General features: G+C 52.4%; 1 pseudogene; it reads left to right on the forward strand.

Moving 5' to 3' along the window:
* Nucleotides 1-446: 446 nt before the first annotated feature.
* Nucleotides 447-1,257, forward strand: LOC125519156 (annotated as a pseudogene).
* The last annotated feature ends 8,702 nt before the right edge of the window (nt 1,258-9,959 follow it).

The raw sequence follows: 9,959 nt of genomic DNA on the forward strand, positions 1-9,959 counted from the left end.
CACGCACGCCGGACGACGTCCCATCCTCGCCTAGGGAGGAGGCCGGATGGACTGCTGCGTGCCGCCCGCGCCGCCCTCGACGGGACGCGCCTTCAAGCCGGCCTGCTGCATCCCCTGCCCATCCCGCGGCTCTCCACCTCGAGGAGCAGCGTCGGGCGAGCCAGCTCCGCTTCAAAAGGCGCACTGAGGGCCTCTGCTCTCGTTGCCTTGCTCCACAGCACCACCGCTCCGTCGCTTGCAGAGATCCAGTCCGCTGCCTGTCCTGCAAGCTCTCTGGTCATACTGAGCGCAAGTGCCCGCTGCGCTCCAAGCCAAGGCCTCCCCCACCCAGGCTCCCCACGGCTGCTCGCCCTCGTTCATCGCCAACTTCGCCGGGCGCGAGTTCCTGGGCCGCCATCGTTGCTGCTCCTCCCGCGTCGGCCCTTCCTCCACCACGCCAGCCCGCGATGGCCCGCGCCTCTGCTGGTATTGGGGCGCCGGACGCTCGCCCAGAGGAGGACTCCTGCATCATCCCGTCCTCCTTCGACATGGACCGTGACATGCTCGACTGGGAGCAGACTGCCGCCATCGCCTGGTCAGTCAACTCGCCACGGCGCCTAAAGGCGCTTGACGTCGACCGAGCCATCCGGAAGCAGTTCCGTTTGAGCCACGCGGATGTGGCCGTCACTCCGTACCACCCCGTTGAGTTCCTCGTCAAGTTCAATCACAAGGCGCACTGTGACGAGGCCCTCGCTGCGGGGCGGGTGCGCGCCGGCGGTGGCATCGTCCACATCCGCCCCTGGCGGCCGCTGGAGCGGGCGCTTGGCGCGGCTCTCAACTACAGAGTGCGCCTCTGCCTGGAGAACGTGCCGGACTACGCCTGGACCCCGTTCGTCGCCGAACGCATCATCGGCCGGCGTTGCTCCCTCGACCGTCTCGAAGACCACTCCGCGCTCAGGACAAACTCGGAGACGCTCGACCTTTGGGCGTGGACGGCGGACCCAAACCTGATCCCGAAGATCATTTGGCTCACCTTCACCACGAGGCCGTCCGGCGGTCTGCAGGTGTTCGCCAACGAAGCCAGGCCGTCCGGTTGCAAGAGAGGCGCCACCTTCCGCGTGCTAGTCCATCTGGATGCGGTGGAAGACCATGCAAACGCCCTGTTGGACTGCTACGTCACCGACAGCCGCGCCGCCCCGTTCAGCCCGCCTCGGTCGGACCTGGTGTGGAACCGAGGTTCTGTCGACGGTGTTCCCCCTCCGCTCGGGGCGATGCTGACCACGCCTGCTCCCATCATCCCCTCACGGGCCGCTGCGCCTCGCCGCCGTGGCCAGGGGACCGACGACCACCCACGCCAGCTGCACCGGCGCCGCGACGACGGCGATGACTTCGACGATAACTGCCATGGGGGCGGCGGAAGAGATGGGCGCGGGCGCAATGGCCATGCTAGGGAGACCCGCATGGAGGTGCACAGAGAGCGCACCCGTTCCCCCCGTCACCGGGACGGGGCGGACGGACGACACGGACGACGCCGGGCGGGGTCTCCTGCCGCTGCGGCACCGGTCTCTTTGGCGCCGGGGTTGGGCTCGGGTGCCTTCTGTCAGCTTCGCCCAGCGGCCTCCGACGGCGGGCTGCAGTCTGGAGGACAAGCTCGGGCGCTCCGGGACGAGATGGCTTTGGCGCTTGAGGCGGCACTCGCTCCGCTGCGCTCTGAATTCTCTGCCATGCGTCGTACGCTTGTCGGGCTCGTCGACAAGGCGGAGGTGCTCTTCTCCAAGTTGTGCTCATCGGCACGCGCCGTCAGCCCATCCCCGCAGGCGGTGCATGGAGGCGTTCAGGCAGACAGGGATGGCGTTCAGGCAGACAGGGATGCGGTTCTCCCCCTCGTTGTCGGCCTGGCGGGGCTGGCGCTCGACTCGGCTCGGCTCGGCTTGTCTCAGGCGAGGCCACGAATGAAGCCTGGTCCGTCCCGGCCACGGACATGCCTCAGCATGCCCATCCCATCACCGGGCTGGTTCCCACGACTGCCGCGCTTCCTACTACTTTTGTTGCGCCGCTGTCGTCCCCTACGGTGGACTCCCTGAGCTCGACCGCCTCGCCTCTGCCCGTGCCTGTTGCTGGCCTGGAGGTGCATGGACCTGTTCTGCTACCTGATGCTGGCCTGGAGCCCGCGGCTGCTGTCGTGCTACCTGAAGATGGCCTGGAGCCCGTGCATGGAGTTGGCCTAGGGCCCGTGCATGTAAACGCGTTTGTTGATGGCCTGGAGCCCGTGCATGGAGGTGGCCTAGGGCCCGTGCATGTAAGTGTGTTGCCATGTGCTGACTTGGCGCATGAAAACGTGCTGCCACCTGATGACCTGGCGGTTGGGTTGCTCCCTGTTGGGCCTGTGGTGGCTCGCCCGGTTACCTTCAATGGGTCGTCTGCTGCTGTTGTTCTGCTGCCCGGCGACGCCCACGCTGAGTTGCTCGCCGATGATCCCGCTGCGCTGGCCGTCGTGGCAGCGCCTGAAGACGGACCGCTTCCTCCAGCTACTCTGGACACGTTCCTCGACTCCGTCGCCAACTGCGCCGATGCTCCACTGCTGCCCACTCCAGCTCCACGCAAGGCCAAGGCTGCTGTAGCGGTTACTCGTCGCAGCGCCCGCCTTGACAAGAAGAAGTCTCTGCTCCCGCCGGCCGCCGGCTCGGACGCTGTCCAAGAGATCATTGCTAGGGTCTGCGGTGTCCTTGATCCATCCGTCGGCTACAACGACAAGGCCAAGCAAGCGTGCCTAGACATGTTCGCCACTCCGCTAGCCGCTCCCGTGGTCCAGGCGATTGCAGGGCTTGTTTCACATGCCAAGAACCTCACACAAAAGAAGCTGAAGAAGGGCAAGAAAGCAACCGTGGAGACTCAAGTTGCTGATGTGTAGGTGTCCTAGTAGTTCTAGTGGCCCTTGCATCCGACGCTCGGCCTGGGAGGTCTTCCGTCCCAAGATGTATCGCCTTCTGCTTTCTGCTTTCCGTTTTAGTCTCCAGATGCTGCGCATCACCGCGGCTCGAGGTCGCCTATCGTCTCACCCTTGGGGTGCTTCATGTTCGTCTGCTATCTTCTACAACATGTGTGTTTGCGTCAACCTTCCATCTACCAGCTACTCGGCTTTGAGAAGCTGCTCCTGTCGTGATCACTCAAAGTTTCCTTAATGGCACAACCTAATGTCAACATCATCTGTTGGAACGTTCGAGGCCTGGACTCGCGTGCCCGCCGGGATGCCGTTCGGGACATCGTCTGAGACTCCCATGCATCCATTGTCTGCCTCCAAGAGACAAAACTCCAGGCCGTTGATGACGCCACCATCCGCGAGATGCTTGGCCCGTGTTTCGTCGCAAACTGTTATATCCTCCCGGCCGACGGCACCCGCGGGGGCTTGATTCTGGCCGCGTCGGATCGCTTCTTCACCCTATCCGACTTCCATGCAACTCCGGGCTCCATCTCCACCACCGTCACCATGCTTAACGAGCGCGCTTCATGGACAATCACGGGCGTCTATGGCCCGCAGGGCGAGCAAGACAAGTTGGCCTTCATTGAGGAGCTGAGGACTCTCAAGACCATGGCCAGAAGCGAGTGGCTCCTTTTGAGGGATTTCAACCTCATCACTAAAGCGGCGGATAAGAGCAACACCAACATCAACCGCCGCCTGGTGGGAAAGTTCCGTGGGGCTCTTGATTTCTTGCAGCTAAAGAAGCTTCACCTAGGCGGGCGCCGTTTCACCTGGTCAAATGCGCAGGCCAACCCGGTCCTTACCAAGATTGACCACGTGTTCCACTCTGACGATTGGGACATGCTCTTTCCCAATGCGCACCTTCAGGCTATCACCACAGCTTGCTCGGATCATGCTCCATTATATCTTCAGGGGTGCGTCGACGACTTAAGAAAGCCTTCCTTTAAATTCGAGGAATTCTGGCTTCGTCTCCCGGGCTTCAAGGACACCGTTGCCTTGGCATGGAGCAAACCTGTTCAGGCCCGGGATGCCATCCGCAAGATTCATCTCAAGCTCTGTCGGACCGTGAAGGCCCTGCGCAAGTGGCAAAAGGAAAAGGTCGGGATGCTTGGCTCCCAGATCGCAGTTGCCAAGGAGATCATCTGGCGCCTGGATGTTGCTGAGGAGGGAAGACCGCTCTCGGACTTGGAGAGGGAATTGCGTAATCAACTTAAGGCCTCGTACCTGGGGCTCCTCGCCATTCAGAAAATCAAGCTGAGACAGCGTTCTCGGCTCAACTGGATCCGACTGGGGGATGCCACCACAAAGCTTTTCCATGCTCGAGCGAACGGACGAAGGCGTAAGAACTTCATCCAGACAATCACCACCACCTCGGGGCTGGCAATTACTAGACAGGACAAGGAACGGGCCCTTCTGGACCACTTCCAGGCTAACATCGGCACGCCTGCCCTGCGCACCAAGTCCATTGTCTGGGAGAACATCGGGATGCAGCGCCACGACCTATCGGCTCTGGACGCTCCATTCGACGAGGCGGAGATTAAGGAGGCGGTATTCTCCTTACCTTCGGTCAAGGCCCCGGGCCCTGATGGTTTCATCAACGCCTTCTTCAAATCATGTTGGGAGATCATCAAAGTGGATGCCGTGGCTGTGGTGATGCAGCTCACGAACCTGAGAGGCGACTGCGCTGGCCTGATCAATTCTGCCAACATTATTCTGCTCCCGAAAAAAGCCGGCGCATCCTCGATTGGCGACTACCGCCCAATTAGTTTGATACACAGCATCTCCAAGATCTTCTCCAAGCTGTTGGCTAACCGACTAGCCCCTCTTCTTCCGTCGCTGGTTTCCAAGTGCCAGAGTGCCTTTGTGCAGAAACGGTGCATCCACGATAATTTCCTACACGTGCAAAACTTGATCAAAGATTTGCACCGCTCTTCAACGCCAGGCCTTTTCCTCAAGCTCGACATCTCCAAGGCTTTTGACTCTGTGGGTTGGGCTTACCTCCTGGAGGTGCTGCAACAGTTGGGATTTGGGCAGCGCTGGCGGGAATGGATCTGCATGACCCTCGCTTCATCTTCCTCTAGGGTGCTGTTAAATGGGGAGCCGGGAACCCCATTCGTACATGGAAAAGGCCTTCGCCAGGGCGACCCGGTGTCACCTATGCTCTTCATTCTGGCCATCGATCCTCTGCAACTTATGTTTCGGGCGGCTTCCCGGGCCGGGACCCTCAAGCCCATCAGGGCGCGGACGGCCTCCTGCAGGGTTTCTCTCTATGCAGACGATGCGGGCATCTTCGCTAACCCGGTCAAAGAAGAGATCGACGCCATCGCTAGGATCCTTGCCTGTTTTGGGGATGCATCGGGCCTCGTCACAAACGTCAGCAAGACCGAGGTGTTCCCCATTCGCTGCCAGGACATCGATCTCCCGGCAATCCTCTCAGCCTTCCCGGCCAAGCTGGCCTCATTCCTCGGCCGATACCTAGGTCTCCCACTACATACCAGGCGGCTCAGAAGGGTTGACCTCCAACCTCTTCTAGACAAGGCAATGGGCCGGTTGCCGGGCTGGAAGGGGAAGAACCTGACGCGACCGGGCAGGGTCTCCCTTGCAAAGTCCGTATTGTGCGCCATCGCAAATCATCACCTCACTGCGCTCTCGCTTCCAACTTGGGCAATCCAGAAGCTTAGTAAGATCACTCGTAACTTCATCTGGTGCGGGGAAGACTCGGAAAACGCGTCTGGCGGACATTCTCTGGTCAACTGGAAGACTGTCTGCCGGCCTAAGCCCATGGGGGGCCTGGGAATCACTGACCTCGAGAGATTTGGTCGGGCACTCCGTCTGCGGTGGCCTTGGCTTATGTGGACTGATCCTGGCCGCCAATGGGTGGGCTCTGCGGTGCCCTGCGATGAGACGGATATGGCGCTCTTCAGGGCTTCTACCACCATCTCCTTGGGCAATGGGAGAAAATCCTTATTCTGGCACGACGACTGGACAGGACGGGCCCCCCTGTCCTGGGCCTTCCCGGAGCTGTACAAAATTGCCACCAGGAAGAGGAGAACTGTGATGAAGGAGCTCCAGGAGGAGAACTGGATCAGATCGGTGGCCCGTCTTTCATCGCCTACCCATCTGCAGGAGTTCATTGCCCTCGCATCAGCTATCTCTCAGGTTGAGTTGAACCCGGACCGGGAGGACTCCATCACTTGGCGGTGGACCCCAAATGGCATATACTCTGCTGCTTCGGCCTACGCGGCCCAGTTCTCTGCATCCTATCCCAGGTTTTCCCCAGCCAAGATTTGGGAGGCACACGCTGAGCCAAAATGCAAGTTCTTCGCCTGGCTTGTGCTCCACGGAAAAATCCTCACGGCCGACATGCTAGCCGTTCGTGGCTGGCCGCACGACCCTCGCTGCCCCCTTTGCCTTGGGGCACCGGAGACGGCCACTCATCTCTGTAAGGACTGCCCGTTTGCCGCCGCAGTTTGGTCTCACGTCCAGGTGTGGACGGGAGAGGATTCTGGGGCCACGCCCATGTTGCCCCCTTCGATGGGGATTTCGGACTGGTGGGATTCGTTCACCACCAATTTGCCCAAGGACGACGGAAGAAGCGGAGCGGCCGCTTCCTTTACACCATCTGGAACATCTGGAAGGAGCGAAACCGCCGCATCTTCAATGGAACTCGCCTCATGCACCTAGAGGTAGCAGCTATTGCCTTCGACGACATCAAGCAAAGGACTTTGGCCTTTGGCCGAGCACAGGTAGCAGCCGGTATCGGTTGATTAGTTTCTACGGGTTTTTGTCTGGTTTCTCTCCGAAAACCGGAACACTCTTGTACATAAACTTTATTCTCCTTCTTATATGAAAAGGCAGTGCTCCTGCCGGTTCCTCAAAAAAAATGATAAACTTCATCGAGTTCTGACACTTTATGCATTTTTCTAGGGTTTTCCCGGTGAAAAACCCCTAAAGCACTAGCCGAATGTGATGCACATGCGTCCGGTGTCCGAATTCCTTCAAATTTTGCATGGAGGCTTGCCATGAGTATGCTCTTCATACATGGCAAGAATTACACCATGTTCAAAGGTGGTGGTTTGAGTAGGCCGGTAGGGTAAGTCTAGATGCACTTTTTTCCAAAATAATAAAATGGACCAAAAAATTTCCACATAGTAGAATCACCATGCCGAGCATCCATGATAAATTTCATCGAGTACTGACTTTTTATGCATTTTCTAAGGTTTTTTTCGATGAAATAAAGTAAAACACTAGCGAAACGTGATGCAACATGCGTTCGGTGTCTGAATTCCTTCAAATTTTGCATGGAGACCTACCATGCATGCCCACATACTTGCAAAATTTGGTGTCATTTCATGCATGGCAAGAAGCACACCATGTTCAATGGTGATGGTTCGGGTAGATCAGTAAGGCAAGTCTGGATGCACTTTTTCTCACATCAATAAAATGGATCCAGATTTTTTCACACACTAGCATCACCATGCCAAGCACCCATGATAAATTTCATTGAGTTATGACATTTTATGCATTTTCAAGGGTTTTGCCGGTGAAAAACCCAAAAACACTAGCCGAACGTGATGCAGCGTGGTTCGGTGTACAAACTCATTCAAATTTTGCATGGAGGCCTGCCATGAGCATGCTCACATGTTGACAAAATTTGGTGTCGTTTCATGCATGGAAAGAAGCGTAACATGTTCAAAGGTGGTGGTTCGGGTAGGCCAATAGGGCAAGTCTGGATGCACTTTTTCACATCAATAAAATGGACCCAATTTTTTCCACACAATAGCATCGCCATGCGCAGCATCCATGATAAATTTCATTGAGTTTTGACATTTTATGCATTTTCTAGGGTTTTTCCGGTGAAAAAACTCAAAAAACATTAGCCGAACGTAATGCAACATGCGTTTGGTGTTCGAAGTCCTTAAAATTTTGCATGGAGGCCTGGCATGAGCATGCCCACATGCTTGAAAAATTTGGTATCATTTCATGCATGGTAAGAAGCACACCATGTTCAAAGGTGGTGGTGCGGGTAGGTCGGTAGGACAAGTTTGAATGCACTTTTTTCACATCAATAAAATGCACATCATCATGCCAAGCATCCATTATTTGAATTATGACATTTTATGCATTTTCAAGGGTTTTGCCTGTGAAAAAAAGCCGAAAACACTAGCTGAACGTGACGCAACGTGCGTCCGGTATCCGATTTCCTTCAAATTTTGCATGGAGGCCTGCCATGAGCATGCCCACATGTTGGCAAAATTTTGGGTCATTTCATGCATGTCAAGAAGCTTATCATGTTCAAAGGCGGTGGTTCGGGTAGGCCAGTAGGACAAGGCTTTTGTTATTTGCCATTTATATCATTATCAATCAACATGAGCATTTTCTTATATCTTAATTATTTCTTGAAATTTGTAAACAATTTTGGAATTCAAAATTGTTTTTGAAAATTTTATAAACATGAACTCTTTTTCGAAAATTGTAAATAAATTCCCAAATATTGATGTTGTACACATATTGCAAACCACATACTTTTTTTATTTATCAACAATTCTCAAACACAAATATTTATTAAATTTATGAAAAATAAATTCGAAAATGGGAACAAATTTTATAATTCTAGAACATTTTTTTAATCTGTAAAAAATATTTGAAAACAATAACATTTTTAATATTTCAAAATTTACAACTTGTTTTAAAATTAATAATAAAGTTCAAAAAGGAAAAAAAATTGAAATCAATGAAAAAACGAAAAAATAAAATAGAACAAAATACGTTCTGGCCTTGCCCAACCGGGCGACAGCATCGCTTCCGTCGGGTGCCTGTTGGGCTGGCCCAAACATTCCCCAATTTGAAAAGGTTCATCAATTTTGAAAAAGAATATTTATGAATTTGAAGAAAATTACGGGCTTTTAGGAATCGTTTGTAAAACTTGAAAAGATTTCTTGGATGTGGACAAAATTCATGAGTTTGGAAACAAAGTTTGCGAATTTAAGAGAATGTCCATGAATTTAATGGAAAAAAAGTTTGGGTTGGGCAAAAGGTTCCGTCTCACAGTACCTTTTTCGACATCGTTCAAATGGACAAAAAATATTCCAGGGCCTTGCATCACCATCCCAAGGCACCATGCCAAGTTTTTGTGATTTCGACAATTCTGCATTTTCAAATAATGTTCATGCTTCTAGAATTTATTTGGAATTTAGAAAATAATCCTGTATTCAATTTTTTTCTACACAAATACAAAAAATGTTCATGGAAATTCAGAACATATTGGTTTCAATTTTTTGTTCATAATTTTTGTTTTTGCTTGAAATTAAAATTTTCATAGTGTTTTTTAAAAAATGTTTATGTTCAAAATTTTGTTTCCTCTTTTTAAAATAGGTTCATGTTATGACATTCTGTGCAATTTTGAAAGACACGGACAATTTTTTGACATGTCTGTACATTTTAAAAAATGCGAATATTTGTACTTTATGAACAAATTTTAAAAATCAAACATTTTTTCAAATTTTGAACAAAATTTTAAAGCATGCACATTTTTTGAAAAAGAAAAAAAATAGAAAAACGAATAGAACAAACAAAAAGAAATAGTGATAAAAGGGTCGATCCAACAATAGGTCAGCCCAGCTGCGAACTGAAGTACAAGAAAACAAAAAAAGTAAATACATACAAGCATTAGTATGTTCTAGTTGTTTAGTGTGGTCCTCCTTAGACCAAGAGATCTTGAGTTCGATTCAAGAGAGATGTAACGAAGCAAAAGTGTATACTATATTGTGGTCAACTGGTCATCCCGCGAAAATAGTCAATGCTTCTCGGGTCCCATTGTATGCGAATAAAGGAAACAAAAATATCAAAACAAGTCAAACTTATCTCAAATTATTTTTTAACAAACATGCTTAACATAATGCTCATGTGAAAAGTTAGATCTAGCAATGAGATCGGCTAGACATGTTTGTATTTTCATTTAAGCTTGCCGAGTAAATAAACGAGATTGAACTAAATGATC

This window comes from Triticum urartu, chromosome 7 (genome assembly GCF_003073215.2).
Source record: "Triticum urartu cultivar G1812 chromosome 7, Tu2.1, whole genome shotgun sequence".
Lineage (NCBI taxonomy): Eukaryota > Viridiplantae > Streptophyta > Magnoliopsida > Poales > Poaceae > Triticum > Triticum urartu.